The 16,973-nt window shown below is 43.8% G+C and overlaps 4 non-coding genes across 4 annotated transcripts; 2 read left to right on the top strand and 2 right to left on the bottom strand.

The window, feature by feature from the left end:
- The first annotated feature begins 959 nt into the window (after nucleotides 1-959).
- On the top strand, nucleotides 960-1,032 carry Trnav-cac (transfer RNA valine (anticodon CAC)). Its single transcript has one exon. It is a non-coding gene; the product is annotated as a tRNA-Val (tRNA).
- Nucleotides 1,033-6,211: 5,179 nt separating this feature from the next.
- Nucleotides 6,212-6,284, top strand: Trnav-aac (transfer RNA valine (anticodon AAC)). The gene has a single exon. It is a non-coding gene; the product is annotated as a tRNA-Val (tRNA).
- An 8,349-nt stretch (nucleotides 6,285-14,633) lies between these two features.
- Nucleotides 14,634-14,706, bottom strand: Trnak-cuu (transfer RNA lysine (anticodon CUU)). The gene has a single exon. It is a non-coding gene; the product is annotated as a tRNA-Lys (tRNA).
- Nucleotides 14,707-15,205: 499 nt separating this feature from the next.
- Trnaa-ugc (transfer RNA alanine (anticodon UGC)) lies at nucleotides 15,206-15,277 on the bottom strand. The gene has a single exon. It is a non-coding gene; the product is annotated as a tRNA-Ala (tRNA).
- Nucleotides 15,278-16,973: the final 1,696 nt, after the last annotated feature.

Here is a 16,973-nt window from a genome sequence, read left to right as displayed (position 1 = left end):
CGCGGAACTGTGGCAAGTTCCAGGTTTATCCAACCTGGACTACAAAGTGAGACCCTGTCCCAGAAACCAACCACCAACCAGTCAAAGCAAGCCAGCAAAACAAAACCAAATCCTGCCAACCGGTCACTTGTCCCATCATTTATTATTAATATCCACATCCATATTAAATGTGTTCAACTATATGACAGAGAATGAATTAAGTTTAAAAAGTGAAGGTGGCTGAACACTGGAGTATAGGAAGGCGAGCAACGTTAAGTGTATTCGGTACTTTGAATGGCTATATAAAGTAAATATAAGTAATATAACGTAAATCATATAAAGCAAATCATAGTTGTTGCCTCACAGGATTTTGTGAGGATGGCGTCATGTAAAACGGTCAGAACGGTTTCTAGTATCTGGTAAAGAGGTTAAGGGCTAGCTACTCTACCATATTCTTGTCTATAGAAGAAAACAGAATTTCTCTAGGAAGGCTGACTGGCCAGTAAAGACACTTTTCCGAAAACATAGTCCTTTGGGTTTTGAGACAAATCCGTGTGTTCTCATTAAAAATATTTTTCCAGTGTTATGGGTTTACTCAAATTTTAGTACTTTATGTGGGCCGTGCATACCTTTCATGTCTTTCATCCGAAATGTTTTTGAGATTTGTATTCATGATTTCAGGCTAAAGAAAAGGAGAGTCCCGAATTGTGTTGTGGAAATTGTTTATGAGAGAATTCTATCCCTGTGGTTCCCAAAGCATTTCTCGTGCGGTTGTTTGTTTTTGGTTTTTTGCTTGTTTTGTTTGTGGGTCATAAATAACTTATGCACCATATCCTCTGAGCGCAGCCCAGATTTAGATGGGTGCCGTGGCTCAGAGCACCTCCCACTGAACACACTAAAATGACAAACCTTCCTGGAGCAAGTCTCGTTTTTAAGAAGTGTAGCTTTAGGTACTTGCCAGTTGCCTATCAGGAGGTGTGGTTTCCGTAGTGTAGTGGTTATCACGTTCGCCTCACACGCGAAAGGTCCCCGGTTCGAAACCGGGCGGAAACAGTTTTTAGACTGCTTTTCTTTGCTTCCACATAAAGCTGGTGTTTGAAAAACTATTCCTAGGAAAATGAAGAACTGAATTGGAACTTAAAAGTTTGCGAAGTAAACTCAAGGCACTCCCCATATCAGAAGCCGTTACCTCTCCAAGACTAGAGCGCTTTTGGATGTCTGTGACATTTTCATAAAACCGTAATAATTGAAACTGGTAAAGCACGAGGCTCTTAATCACAAACAATGGGTTCTTCAAACTACATGGGATGAGCGTCCTTTTAGAAAGGACAACGAATTGAAGCACTTTTGTGACCAAAGCAAGATGGTGCTATGCTGTCTTCACTATTACAAAGATGGACAAAGACCACTAATTTGGAAAGCTGGAAGATAAGTAAGAAATGGGTACCATTTGGCAAATTCCTGGAGGCTGGTCATCATTAACCAGTCCACCACCTATTAGATATGCCCAGATATCAGGACTAGCTGTGCTGGTGGCCAGCCTATGGCTAATGAGACTAGGACCCCAAGATCCTGAAGGCCTATCTCTGTGAGCCTCCAAACCATCAGTTAGGATTTGGACTTGCGGTTCTATTCAGGAAAGCTGTTCTGTGTGATGAGAACCTCAACTCTAGCTCATATTTCTTTCTTTTTTCTTTTTTTTTTAGTTATGTGTTGCAGGATATCTGCTCACACTGTGAATCCAGAGATTGTGTTGTTTACTGAAGGAAAAAAGAAAGAAAGAAAACTTTTTCTAGTTGTGGTGTGGCTCAGTCCCAGCATACACCTTTAATCCCTCTGGGTGGAATATAGACACACCCTTAGCACACATCTTTAATCCCAGACAATGGAGGGAGGTAGAGTTAGAGGGTAGAAGGAAGCAGCCATGTCTGAAAGTGATGTCTAATTGGGTGACAGATAAAGTGAAGAATCAGAAAGATTTGACAGAACAGGATCTGCCCAACACTCATGAGAAAAGAGAAGAGAGGCTACATGAGGGGCGAGAAACAGAATGACATGAGAACATGCTAGACACAGGTGAAGACAGAATGAACCAGAGAAGGAGACAGAAGACTAGAATAGATTGCTAGAGTTAATTTGAGGCCAGGCAGAGAAATTCAGGAGAAGCAGAGAGAAGTCAAATTGAATCAGTCAGCTTGGAGAGGAGTTTGGGCCAGAACAGCCGAGTTGACCAGCCATCCTGAGATCAGAAAGAACAAGGGAGGGGTGAGCTTATTCAGCAGTACGTATCAGAGGCTGAAAACATTCTAGGCCTGGAAAACAGGCTAGAAGCTTCCAGAACTAGGCCTAGGTTAGCAGGAGGAGGCAGTAAGCCTCGGAGACGACAATTGCATCAGGTGAATACAAGTTACATTTACAGCAGCTTATTTCTATCCATACAAAAAGTAAACCATAGTCATAGTGACTTCTCAGGAATGTGTGTTCTTAGGACCACGTGAGGAATTCTGCCTGTCTTACAAGTTCTGACTAATTCTTGTTATGGTCACCCTATTGGGTAATACACCCATTCCTGAACCCAGCTGCACCTTTGACACATTTTTGAAGGTTGATGTTATCCTCTGTCTAGTACGTGTAATCAAGTAACTTGATGTCATTGTCAGATTTGTAGTGGCCTGGTTTGTTTGTAGGGAAGACCTAGACAACCAATAAGTAAAACTGGGGTCATATCTACAAGACTAAGGAACAGTCTGTGGGCTTATCTCACTTAACATTAATGGAGAACTTCCTAGAGTTGAAGATATTCGTGTTAGAGCTTTTCAAAACAAAAGAACACTTATAGGTTCCCTTATGTGCGGTGGCAAAGTGAAGATTGCAATGTGTAGGGCAACATCTCAGCAAAGACAGACTTGTAAAAATAACGTTTATTCTCCTGTCGTAATTGTTTCCTAGGCTTGCTGCCTCTGCCTGCTAAGCTAGGCCTAGTTCTGGAAGCTTCCAGCATCCATACAATCTAATCTAGGCCTGGAATGTTTTCAATTTCTGAGGCTTACTGGCTGATTGTCAGACTTGCCTGACAGGAAATCACTCTTTCTTGTTCTTGCTGATCTCTGACTGGCTGGTTCAACTCAGCTGTTCTGGCTCAAACTGCTCTCATAGCTGACTGATTCAGTCTGGCTTTTCTCTTGGCCTCTGAATTGCTCTGCTTGGCCTAAACTAACTCTAGCAATCTTTTCTAGCCTTCTGGCTCCTTCTCGTCCTCTGGCTCATTCTGTCTTTACCTGTGTCTAGCTTGTTCTCTCTTCAACCTGTCTCTGTAAAACTCTCCCAGTAAAACTGCCTCCTTTATTTTTGGGGGTTAAAGGTGTGTTCTAAGGGGCTGAGCTACACCACACCTAAAAACAGTTTTGTTTTATTTTGGGTTCAGTTTTTCCTTTTGGGTTGTGGAGAAGTGTTTGTGTACACCACCCTGCCCCAACAACTGCAAATTCCCTAGCTATCCATGGGAGCTCAGAGCGACTTAGGGAGACAGAGGTGGAAATAGGCAACTTTAGGTCCTGCCTGGGCAATTTAGTGAGAGATGACTTAAAGGTTGGTATGTTGGCAGAATGCTTGGCACTATGTATGAGACCCCAAGTTCAATCCCTAGCACCACAAAAGTTAAACACACACATGCATATGTATGTATGTATGTATGTATGTATGTATATTTGTGTATGTATGCATACTATGATATGGCCATTGCCCTCTCGAATGCTGGGTAGCCTGAGATTGGGCCGTTAACACTTCCGTCATTAAGGGAGGGCTCAGGAAGCCCTAACATTCCCTCTTGTTCAAAGAAGGGCTGAGATGCTCCAGCCTGAGGGTGCGTAGGCAGGTGATGGATGCTGGGAAAGGGGTTTCTGAGACTGCCCGGCTTGTGCTGTCCATTTGTAATGGGGTTGGGCATTATTTATATTTGATTTTGGCTTCCCCAGCATGCTATTTGGTGTTTTGGGAGGATCTGTCCTAAAGAACGGCGCATTGCCAGACGTGTTGGCGCACACCTTTAATGCCAGCACTCGGGAGGCAGAAGCAGGCAGATTTCTGAGTTGGAGGCCAGCCTGGTCTACAAAGTGAGTTCCAGGACAGCCAGGGCTATACAGAGAAACCCTGTCTCGAAAAACAAAACAAAACAAAAAAATTAAAAACAAAAACAGTGCATTACAGAAAACGGCCTAAACAAGCCTGGTTCCTTTCATGTTGTTCTGTTCCTGAGCACCGTATGGTGCTCATACATCTTATCTCTCTCTGGTATATTCTTCACACATTTCTTTTGAAGCACCGGAAGATAAACGTGCATTCTTTTCCACCATCACCCCTTTGTTCTAGAAAGGATAGCACACTGTAGATACGTCTTTACATCTTTCCTTTCAGGAACATACAAAACAGGGTTCCTGTTTTGTGTTTTGAGGCAGAGTCTAAGTAGTTCAGGCTGCCCTCAAACGTGCCATGTTTTTCAACTCCAGACCGCCTGCCTCTATGTTCTGAGAACCAGGGTTACAGGTATGTATCACCATGCCCAGCTACAAATGCCTTTTTTATTAAAAAAAAAAAAAAAAAAAAAACACAAACCAAAATTATCTTCCGACACCAACAACGGCATAGCTAAACCATTGCATATTGGCAACTGAAACTAATAGTGATTATTATGACTTGTTTAAAACCTTAGCCAGCCATTCACCTGGATTCTCTAAAGTTGCTGATGAGGGACACAGAATTCAGCTTCCCGGTCCGTTCAGCAGCGATGGTAAAGACGACTCTAGGAGTCAAAGTGAGATAGATCACTGCAGAGACTCTGAACTTCTTGCACAGTTGCTTTCATGGTCTTTTGCAAATTTAGGGCCTCTTTTTTTTTTTTTTCCCATTACTAGGTGGCACATGCCACCACCCCAGAACTAGGGAGACCGAGGTAGAGAGAGTTCAAGGCCAGCCTGGTTTAGAAAGTGAGTTCCAGGACAGCCAGACTTACACAGAGAAACCTTGTCTCAAAAAACCAAAAATGAAAAAAATATACATATCCCTCTTATTAAAGGGGCATAGAGGGGGGCAAGCTTCTTCCTCCTTGCCCTTCCTACAATCATAGTGCTCTAGAGATTGACACTGGGCATAAATCAAGAAGCTCAATCTTGAATGACCAGAAAGGCTGTGAGAGCCCTGAAAGGATGTGCCCGAGACACAAATGAATCTGAATCTTGGGAGACTGGCCATTGGTATTGCGTTGAGACTAGATGTGACTCTCCAGGAACATGGTTCTCAGGTTAAAAAAAAAAAAAAAAAAAAAAAAAGAGGATGAACTGGGTCCTGAGGGAGAGATGTGGGGAAAGCAAACACTGCCAGCAGTCTGGTAAAGGAAGGCAAGGCATCGCTTGATTCGTCACCTAGAGACCTTTGATGACCTCAACCGGAGACTCAAGCCAGCCCAGCTAGCTGCTCGCTCCCTGTGATGGTGGAGAGGCGACTCTGTGTCACAGACCCACCGAGAGACCCTGCCTTCCAAATCCTGACTGGGTATTCAGGAATGCAGTCTGAGTGTCAGAAAATCATATTCCGATTTTAACCAGTATTAACCAATGATTACTACGCTCACATTTGCAAAACGCATATATAACGTTTAACATATGCTAACCTGCATCTCAACTCTAAACTGAATGCTAAGGTTGATGCGATTTATCTTTATTTCAAAGGTCCTTCGTTGAAGTTTTAAATTTTGGTAACACTTTCAGCTTTGCAATAAAGATTAGCTTGAAAGCTGATACTTACTACTTTCGATTTTTGTCGAAAAATTATCTTAGTAATTTTTCATACAATAATTTCTGAAAGCATACGTAAAATGATTTTTCTTGCGACGTTAGACTCCTTCTTCACTCCTCCCTCTGAACTGTCACTGTCAATTGAGCCTGGATCACGAGGACATTTAAATCCTCCCGCTCTCTTCCTCGGAATAAAAAAACCAGAAATACAGTCAGTCGGTCACCAGTTGAAGTCACATTTACCTTGCCTGCTGCCAGACCCACCGTCGTCGTTGCTGATTTAAATTCTTTCACTCAGAATTTCAAGAAGTTCCATGCCTCCGTGATACCATATCATTTAGTGAATAGGATCTGGAAATCTCGAGATGAAAATGCTGGGAAAAAAGGGAGTAAGAAGTGTCACAACTTCTCTTTTGACAAGCAGTAAAGGCAGGTAGGCATAAGTTTCCGTAGTGTAGTGGTTATCACGTTCGCCTAACACGCGAAAGGTCCCCGGTTCGAAACCGGGCGGAAACAAAGGTGTAATTTTTTTTTCTCCCTTCCCTTTCTACTAATGGATGTTTTAAATTTCATTAATTGATTGTTGGAGAAAGAGACAGAGAGGCAGAGACACCACACCCCATGCCTAGGTCTCAGGATGCAAGAAGTAGTCTTTTTGTCTTTAGACTCTGTTGTACTCAAAGAACTTGGAGTCCCAGCGGATCCAGCGCGACAGGTAGGCTGTACACCCACAAAAGGAAACACGTTACCAGAGCAGCGGTTTGTTTGGAAATGTGTGTTGGAAGTCCAGGCTGCGGAAGATGCTCACAGGAGAGGTGGCCGCAGTAATAACAACCAACCACACCCACACAGTGGATCGCAGCTCACTCAGAGGAACTTTTCCATCCAGGAAGCAGGACGCAGCGTCCTCCCGGTTTATCGCAATGCCCTGAATCAGCCACGGCTCGAAAGGAGGAAAGAAAAAACAAAAACAAAAACAAACAAACAAACAAAAAACAACAAGGAAATCAATAGAGAAATGAACAAGATGGGTCCTGCGACACCATTACGAGAAGTGTTGGACAAGTAGCGATTGCTGGCTAGGGGACAGCGGTAGGATAAGCCAGCTTGGTCACACCCGCCCCTGGTCCACATTGTCCCAGTGGCGTCTCCTCTGCTATCTCCTGCTGTACTCTCAGGTTCCGAAACTACCCTGACTTCAGCCTCTCCGCCTTTGGTCATCCTTACCTGCAGTTGGGGACAGGTGAGTTGAGAGGAGGGCTCAACTACGCAGTCCTGGTGACGTCTGATGCCCCATCTAGACGCCTCGACAGGGGATCGCCTCAGTTGTGTGGACCCCACAGCGAAGCCTGCTCCCACACAATGTCTTCACACACCAAACTCGTGCGGTAGGCAGTTTGTCTCCCGTCAGTACTGTCACACTTGAAAGTCACACAAAACATCCACTGAAGTAATCAGCGGCGTCCTCCTTAAAGATCCACACATCCGAAGTTCAGGCACAGTATGGTCCAAATCAGCCTAGTGGTGGCAAAACTGCTCGGTCCACCTGCGTTAGCACACTTTCTCCCAAACTACACCTACAAAGTGCTCATTGCTCAGTCACTGCTCTGTCCCAGAAACTACACATCACTAAGTCCAGGATCCAGAATAGGCTTAAAAACCCAGAGAAGGCGTGGCGAAGAGTGAAAAGATCCTAAACTGGTTTTGAGAATTATCTCGGAGTCCCTCTGCCTACATTTTCTTTTTTTCTTTTGGGCTTATTAGAAGTGTGTCTCGCAGGGGCCTAGCAAACACAGAAGTGGATGATCACAGTCAGCTATTGGATGGATCACACGGCCCCCAATGGAGGAGATAGAGAAAAGTACCCAAGGAGCTAAAGGAAACTGCAGCCCTATAGGTGGAACAACAATATGAACTAACCAGTACCCCGGAGCTCTTGTCTCTAGCTGCATATGTATCAAAAGATGGCCTAGTCGGCCATCACTGCAAAGAGAGGCCCATTGGACTTGCAAACTTTATATGCCCCAGTACAGGGGAACCCCAGGGCCAAAAAGGGGGAGTGGGTGGTTAGGGGATTTGGGGGGTGGGTATGGGGGACTTTTGGGATAGGATTGAAAATGTAAACGAGGAAAATACCTTAAAAAAAAAAAAAAAGTGTGTCTCTCCATCCCCTTACCCCTGGCTCTGGACTGCCAAGATATTCACAGCTCTCCCTCCAGCTGACCTATTTAGCTCACACTGGAACTTTGGGACCTCAGGATCCCATCACTCACCCAGTTAACTAATATAAGGCAGTTTTCAGTGATCTTCCTTGTGGAGACAGGAACTAAGTTGATAGATAGGAAATAAACATAGCTAACACCATCAATCAGCTGGGATGCCCAACAGCACTCACAGGTAGCTGTCACTTTTGAGTCATTTGTCTTTTAAATGACAATACTATATAACCTTCTTACACTCTTTCTTTTACTTTTTCTTTTTTTAGCAGAGTGAGTTTAGGATTATTAAGGAAAAGTGAGAAAGGACTCCCAAGAGAGGAGAAGGCATCCAACAAACAGCTAATCTATTTAGCGTGGGTCGGGAGTATGCCAATAATCTCAGCAGGAGGGATGTCACTACAGGTTCAAAGCCCTCCTAATCAACATACTGATCCCCTTCCCCCTACCTGGACTGCGGGGTTGGGCCTCAGTGGGCGAGGATGTGCAGACGCCTGCTGAGACTAGATATCCCAGGGAGGGGTACACGACGGGGGTGGGGGGATCCCCTTTTCTAAGGAGAAAGGGAGGAGGTAAAGGGGGGATTTGTAAGGGTGGGGCTGAGAAGAGAGGACATGTGATCGGGATGTAAAGTGAGTAAAAAAAAAAAAATCCCTCTTTTTTGATATTTAAATTTTAGCAGTTTACATCAGCCCGCACTCTATCACACTTTGTTGTTTTAGCCCTGGCAATCTGAAAGCACTCTTGTTGCCAGGCAGTCACTTATGCTTTGGCTTCTTTATAATTTTCTCTGTCCTCTGTTGCAGGGTAATGTTTAAGGAGGTTGAGTTTTTGTGTGTTTTCACTGAAGTGTAAAAATCATAAACACACATGTGGTGGTGCTCACCTTTAATCTCCCCACCTAGGAGCAGAGACAGGAGGATCCCTGAGTTCGAGATCAGTCAGATCTACAAAGCAACCTCTTTCCAGGATAGCCAGGGCTACATAAAGAAACTGTTTCAAAAACCAAACCAAACCAAACCAAACAAAAACATCTAGGCAGTGTGTGGAGCTGATGGCTCCGCACGTAGCATCTCCACTTAGAATTACCTTAGAGAAACAGCTGAAAGGACCCACAAACACCTGGGAGAGTCTATTTAGTGACAACTTGTGGAGCTAATGAGGCAGAAAGGTGTGTCCTCAGCATTTGTGAGTCTCTCCTTTTCATCCCGAAGGACTGGAAAAGATTACAAACACATCTTGCAACACATTTGCCCACTCTGTGTGTGCAGGGAGGGGGTTGTTTATTTGCTTTTTAAAGATTTATTTTATTTTACGTCTCTGAATGTTTGCCTGTGTGTACACAAACGCACCACATGCATGTGGTGAGAGATGTGGAGGAGTCCAGGAGAGGGTATCAGATGACTGCTAGCCCTTTGTGTGATAGGAACCAAACTCGGGTCCTCAGCCAGTGCTCTTAACCACTGAGCCATCACTCCAGCCCTCGCTGTTTAAGACTCACTATGTTGTTCAGGCTGGTCTTGTAAGACCCCGAAGCTGGGCCTCCGCTTAAGTCCCGGTGTGATCTGGCCGGCACCCCAATGACTCGAGAGAAAACCACACCTGATGCAGAGAAACTGCAAGAGGTTTTATTATCAGCTAGCTGAGGAGGAACTCCTTGAGCCTTGCAGGGCAGGGGAGTTCGACCCCCAGCCTTAACCGTAGGGGATTTTCAACAGCTAACTGAGGAATTGGGAGGAGTTGGGAGAACAGTTCTTCTCTGCCGGATGTCCTTGGTAAAATTACAATTATCGCATCTCTGGCTGTAAGGCTCAGAAACAAAAAGGCTTTTTGCTGGCTATAGAGAACAAAGAGCTTCTTTCTGGCTGTATTTTTAGAGATCAGGGAAAACAAGCTTGGGGAACATCCAGGGGCTTTACCTTCCAGGGAGAAACACTCTAAGTCTCACAGTCTTGAACTCAAAGAATTGTGTGATTGTCTTGTTTCACTAGGAGTTTCTATTTTGTTTTGTTTTTCAAATAAACCTCAACAAACTCTGTACAAAACTGTCTACATAAATTTTTAATCGACACTCAAAAGTCATAATTTTCCCAGCACTTGGGAGGCAGAGGCAGGTGGATTTCTGAGTTCGAGGCCAGCCTGGTCTACAAAGTGAGTTCCAGGACAGCCAGGGCGACACAGAGAAACCCTGTCTCGAAAAAAACCAAAAACCAAAAACCAAAAAAAAAAGTCATAATTTTCACTGGTCTCTTTTGAATATTGTTAATTCTTTTACTCTTTTTCTTTCTCTCTTTCTTTTTTCTTTTCTTTCTTTCTTTCTTTACTTTTTTTTTTCTTTTTTTTTTTTTTTTGAATATAGGGTTTCTCTGTATAGCCATGTGTACTGGCTGGTTTTGTGTGTAAACTTGACACAAGCTGGAGTTATCACAAGTGAGGAAATGCTTCTATTCTCCAGCTGTACAACATTTTCTCAATTAGTGATCGAGGCAGGAAGGGCCCAGCCCATTGTGGGTGGGGTTCTATAAGAAAGCAGTCTGAGCAAGCCAGGGGAAGCAAGTCAGTAAGTAACAGCCCTCCATGGCCTCTGCATCAGCTCCTGCGTCCTAACCTTCTGGGGTTTCAGTGGTGATGAACAGCAATGTGGAAGTGTAAGCTGAATAAATTCTTTCCTCTCCAACTTGCTTCTTTTTTTATTTTCCTTTTTTTTATCTTTCTAGACAGGGTTTCTCTGGCTGTCCTGGAGCTCACTCTGTAGACCAGGCTGGCCTCAAAGCCAGAAATCTACCTGCCTCTGCCTCCCAAGGGCTGGGATTAAAGGCATGTGCTACCAATGGACAAACAAAAATTTCAGCTGGAAAATTTGGAGTAGAGGCCAGGAGAGGTTGCCTGCTCTTTAATCCCAGCACTTGGGAGGCAGAGGCAGGAAGATCTCTGTGTTTGAGGCCAGCCTGGTCTACAAAGAGAGCTCCAGGACAATGGCAAAAGAAAAAGGAGGAGGAGGAGGAGCAGGGCAGGGCAGGAGGAGGGGATGATGATATACATTGAAACCTAGACCGTGCATCACTCAGCTTCAACAGGTTTCAGTCTTCTAGCATTCCTCTTTTATCTCTACCACCACCCCACCTCCATTTCACACTCCTGGGCTACTGTCCCTTAGTCATTCATTGGCCACCACGGCCACCATCTCCTTTTGATTGGTTCATGCTTGTGTTCCTTTTGATTTGTGTTCATGCTTGTGGATTTAGAGGTTAATACTGATAGCTGCAAATTAAAGTACTGAGCCCTTAGTGTGAGTTTACCAGTGTTCCCAATGCTAGACATACGTTGGTACATTGCACCTTGCAATAAACCTGTGGCATGGCACTGTCCCACCCTTCGCTTCTGTTGCTGTGATGGAAACACAGCCTTTCAAGACAGACAGAGCCCCCGCCTCTCTGAAGTTCACCTTCTGATGGGCTATAGTAAACAAGTGAACAGATATAGAAATAATGTCAGAGAGTATAGCAACAACAGTGGTTTGACAGGGTGGTGTAAACAGTGGAGTGGTCAGGGAAAGGCAGGTCAGAAGATGTGACAGTAGCTGAGTCAGGGAAAGGAAGAGTGAGCCATCATCCAGAAGACCTGAGGCCACTGAAGAAACAGAGAGGGTTCAGAGCCTTGGAAGAACCAGCTGGATGCTTTCATAGGCAGAGAGAGATTGGAGGTGCCTGTGGAGGGGCGGCCGGGAGAGAAAAGGTTATACCTATACTTCTTTGGATCTGGATTCTGGTGACTTCAGCTACATCATTCGTAAATGCTTGCGTAGAAAGATGACCGGAGGACACTGGATGTGCTGTCTCAGGGGACTCCCAGGCTAATCAACACATGACGTCAGCACAGGATTTATAAAGATGCATATTTTCTATTTATCCAGGGAATCACAAAGAAGAAATACACCCAGAATTTCTAAGCACTGTGTCTAAGCACATGGACTAGTGGTTAAAGCAGGGTGTCTCTTCACTTCTACCTGTGGCCTAGTTAGCTTCTCAGGGCCTTATCTTCTCATTGGAATGTGAAAGTTCAGAAGTGCTAACGTCATAACTGCAGCTTGAAATGTGCAAAGGAATGAATGTCACTGCTTCTTAGATGTTCAGGGTTAGGCCATTTGACAGCTGTAATTAACCAAAGTGCCGGCCAAATGGATTGTTCCTGTTTCGAAAATTGCTATAGTAACTTTAGAGAAAATCAACACTATTTGCAAAGTAGAATTTCAAAGTCTTAAGACAACTGGGTGTTAATATTTTCAACTATCATAAATTAAAGTTCACAAAATATTCACAAAGAAAGTAGGTACTCTTTTCTTATTTATGAACTCCACCCTTTGGAAACTATCATCAGCAACAGTGGTAAAATTAGGAGGGTTTCCCAAAATACCCAGTGATTTTAATCTGACTTGTTTTTCCTGACATACAGTGGAGGATCTGGTTATTCTGGGATGTCTTTGGGCCACGCTTCCTGTCCCTGTAGAATTAGGCTGTTTATCTTGACATTTTGGCATCTTCCTTGTCTACTTCACGAGTTCCTCAGAACAGTGGCATGTGACTGACACTGATCTTGTGTCTGGGAGGCTTGAACCCTTGCACGGATGTGACACAACAATGGCATAATAATGTGAGCACTTGAGAATCATTGAGTCATCTCTCAAGTCCCAGTGCAGACCCTGGGAGAACGATCCTCTCAAGTTAAACAAAACAAATGAACACATCAGTGAGGGTTGAAAAAAATGTGGAGGTATTTTTAGATTAGCTAGATAATAGCCACAAATATGCAAAATCTGGTGATCATTTTCTATATCCAACCAATCCAACTATGCTTTGTTTGTTTGTTTGTTTGGTTGGTTTGCGTCCTGACCCCCCAAAAAGGTCTAACTGTATAGATCAGGCTGGCCTCAAACTCACAGAGACCCACCTGAGTCTACCGCCCAAGTACTGGGATTAATGGTGTGCAGACACTATGTCCACCCAAACTCAGGTTTTCTATAAGCACACAGCAAGTGTTTTTAATCACTGAGTCATCCATCTCTTCTGGCCCTACAGTAACGCTTTTAAATAAAAACTGTTCAAGGGGATAGTTGATATACGGTAGGGAATCATAATTCGATAAGCCACTTACATGTGCTTTCATTGCTACCAGTCTTTTCTTTAAGATGCAACTGTGGGATTAATTTCCAGAACTGAGATTTGCCAAACAGGGTTCATATTTAATTGTAATCTGTAGAAATGGGTAACATTCCCATTTCTTTTCTTTCTTTCTTTCTTTCTTTCTTTCTTTCTTTCTTTCTTTCTTTCTTTCTTTCTTTTTTTGTTTTTTTTGGGGACAGGGTTTCTCTGTGTAGCCCTGGCTGTCCTGGAACTCACTTTGTAGACCAGGCTGACCTCAAGCTCAGAAATCCGCCTGCCTCTGCCTCCCGAGTGCTGGCATTAAAGGTGTGTGCCACCACCATCCGGCTACATTCCCATTTCTAAATTGATCATCCTTCCCCAGTCCCTCCCAAGACAAAAAGTGGAAAGAATTCAAATAACCCAAAATAAATGGATGAATAAAGAATCTTTGGTATATACACATAATGGAATGTTATTTGACCTTGATGGACAGGAAATTTAATACACACTACATACAACATGAAAGAACCTATAAGATGACCTGTTGTGTGGCTTTAAAAGGCAGAATAGCTGGCAGCATAGTGCTGACCTACATAGGGTATAGGCTAGCTTAGGCTACATGAGACTGCCTTAAATGGAGCCCTACACAAAATACACACAACACACACCCCTCGCACACGGACACGTGCACGCACACTCGCAGGAAGATTTCAAGCTCACACTTGAAGGAATTTGATGGCTCCAGGAAAAATAATAGAATTAAAAAACAGTAGAATGGCGTTTCCAGGGGCTGAGTAAAGATGGTTGTCAGGTTAGTGTTTGTTAAACAGTTTTGTCTGGACAGATGAAAAGGGACCAAGGGGCCAGGCATTGTGGTGCAAACCGGCAGGCAGGTCTCTGAATTCTTAGGCCAGCCTGGTCTACACAGCGAGTTCCAGGACAGCCAGGACTCCACAGAGAAACTCTATCTAGAAATACCAAAATAAAGAAATAAATGAATAAATAAATAAATAAAAATAAAAAAATAAAGAAAAAAATTTTTAAAAGGAGGTGATGGGGGAAGAGGAGGAAGAGGGAGGAAGAAGAGGGAGAAGGGAGGTGGAGGAGGAGGAAGAGGATGTGGCTCTGTTCGCCTAGAGATGAGCGATAGTGAAAGCCGTACAGCACTGTGAATGTAGTTAATACTACATGTACAGTTAACATGCTTAAAATAAAGATTGGAGATGTAACTCGGTGGTAGAGTTCTTGCATACTGTACGCAAAGCCCAGTGTTTAAATTTTAAAAAGAAAATATTTGTTAAAATGATAGATATCAAGTATACCTTACCACAAGGTTGGTACTGAAGAGATAGCATTACAACTATGAGAGTTACCATCACTAATTACTTTTCCTTTATAGTTTCGGGAAGGTCTTTTATTTGTATTTTGTAGAGAACCTCTTGTAAAGTACGAATTTGGAGAGAACACACTACTGTTTTGTTTTCGTCTTGGGCTAAAAAGTCTCCACGCGCCCAACGTGGGGCTCGAACCCACGACCCTGAGATTAAGAGTCTCATGCTCTACCGACTGAGCTAGCCGGGCGCTGCACGAGAAGTAGCTTTATTTTGCCACCTCTATGTTTGAAAAAAAAAAAAAAGTCAGTTCTACATTTGGGGTTGTAACTAGAATTTGATAGAATTCCCAAAACTCAGAAATGTAAAAATCCAGCCGTTGGCACCAGATCATCCCCCTTACTTCCTTCCATTTTCTGTTTACTTTTTTCTACCAACACCAGGGATTGTGTGAGTGAGATTTTGTGTTTTCCCCACGCTCCTTCCACCGCGAAGCTCACAGAGCTGAGAAGAAAATACACACGTCCTAAGGTCTCACTAGATTGCTTATCCTCAAATTTTGTCGTGAGTAGTCCGGAGCTGGGAGAAGCGAAGCTCTTCCTTGCTAATAAACCGCGTCAGCTCAACCCTTTTCTTTTGGGGTGGGAGGAGGCAGGTTTCTGCAGCTGTTGGCTGCACGTTGTTTGTAAATTTAGAATGTCAAAAACAAAGACTAGTATAATAGGCTAAAAATGAAAGCGGTAACCGTCTGGAGATGCCGGGGATCGAACCCGGGGCCTCATACATGCAAAGCATGCGCTCTACCACTGAGCTACATCCCCACTCGCTCTTGCACGGTGCTCAGAAATGCTCTAGTGATTGCATAGCGCGCCGTTCGGCTCCTAACAGCAGCTTGAATATAGCTGTTTAGAAATCACAACTAGTCATTGGCTGTCCGGAGTGTTCCTCCGATCCTCACTAACAAAGTTGGTCATCCCCTAGAGATACCCGAGGGCAGACAGATTCGGGAGTAGAAACTGAGAAGAGGATGGAAAAATTGAGAGAGACTTACTCATCAGGCACTTAGGACAAAATAGAACCGTGACCCGAAAAAGAAAGATACGTTTGCTTTTTGTTTTAAATGCAAGATAATGTAGTAAAATATAAAATGTTTAAACGAAATAATGAAGTTAATTGCTCTAAATGGAGTAAGTGCATAGGAGGTGGGCAGGTTTTCCAGTGCTGGATGTTGTTGTTGTTGTTGTTATTAAAGGTTTATTCATTTTATGTAATGAATGTTTTGCCAGCATGTATGTATGTGTACTATGAGTGCATAAGGAGGTCAGAAGTCACTCCATCCTCTGTAACTCTAGTTACAGTTGTATACAGGTTCTGAGAACCTGGATCCTTTCTGTACTTACCCACTGAACCATCTCCAACCCCCGCCACCCCCACCCCCAATCATAAATTGTTGTAAGGTATTCGCCATAGACTCCTGCTCAGACATGGGTAGAAGCCAATAGAACGTCTTTATTTGTCAGCTGACTACAACACTGGGTGTACAGGATCCCAGTGTAGCCCCGAGCCCTTCTCAGGGTGAGCTTTTAAATGCACAAGCATGTTCTGAGTTGACATTCTTCAGTTAACCAGAACAGTTAGCCAGAAGCAGATCTATAGAAGCAAGGTTAGTACATTTAGAGATTTTCCTCAGAACGATGCAGACTTTGATGGATTAGGTCTTTGCTTTAGTTTTGGCAGGTGGTGCTGTCTACATGCTGAGTGTGACAGCCTGTAATGGCACTTACATCATGGAGTCAGTTGTGCTAAGATCTCAGGGCCTACTAAGTCTGTGGCCCTGTAACAAAATCTGTGTGTGATGGTCTGTAGGCTTCATGGATAAAGTTAGCATATGAGAGGAGGCCTGGAGACGCCGGGTATCACACTGTACAGATTTTGGCCACAGATCAGCAAGATGAGCCCAGAGACTGGCTCGTTGGAATCCGAGGCTGGTAAAGAGCTATTTGTGTGTCTGGGTGACAGTCGCAGGTCAACCATAAACTGATTAAACTGCTTCAATATGGTGTCCCCGTGAGTCAGGTGCTCTGCAGTATACTCAAGATTTCTTTGCCACACTGGATTACATATTGTATGTGAATGAGAGATTTGGATAGAAAAAGTGACCAAGTTAAAATAAAAACTGCAAAGGCATAAGCGAGATACTTGAGATTTCCACAGAAAAGCGAGCTACTACTTGAGTCCACAGAAAAAAACAAAAAAAAAAACAACCTTTTTTTTTTTTTTGAAGCTGGGTTTCATATAACCCAAGCTGACCGTGGGGGATGGGATGGCTATGACAAGGGATGACCTTGAACTCCTGACCCTGTGCCCTTTAACACTGTGATTTACAGGTCTGTGCCACCAGGCCCAGCAAATAACACATCACCGAAGGTCCTCGATGTCACGACTCTGAGTTCTTGGTGAACCAGAAGAGCCTTAGCTCACCATCTGTTGTCCTGTGCCTGAAACCCGTGGCCATTC

Source organism: Mus caroli, unplaced genomic scaffold (genome assembly GCF_978045245.1).
Source record: "Mus caroli unplaced genomic scaffold, Mus_caroli_1 scaffold_13, whole genome shotgun sequence".
Taxonomy (NCBI): Eukaryota; Metazoa; Chordata; class Mammalia; order Rodentia; family Muridae; genus Mus; species Mus caroli.
The sequence above is the reverse complement of the archived record's forward strand: the minus strand, read 5'-3'. Positions and strand labels throughout refer to the sequence as shown.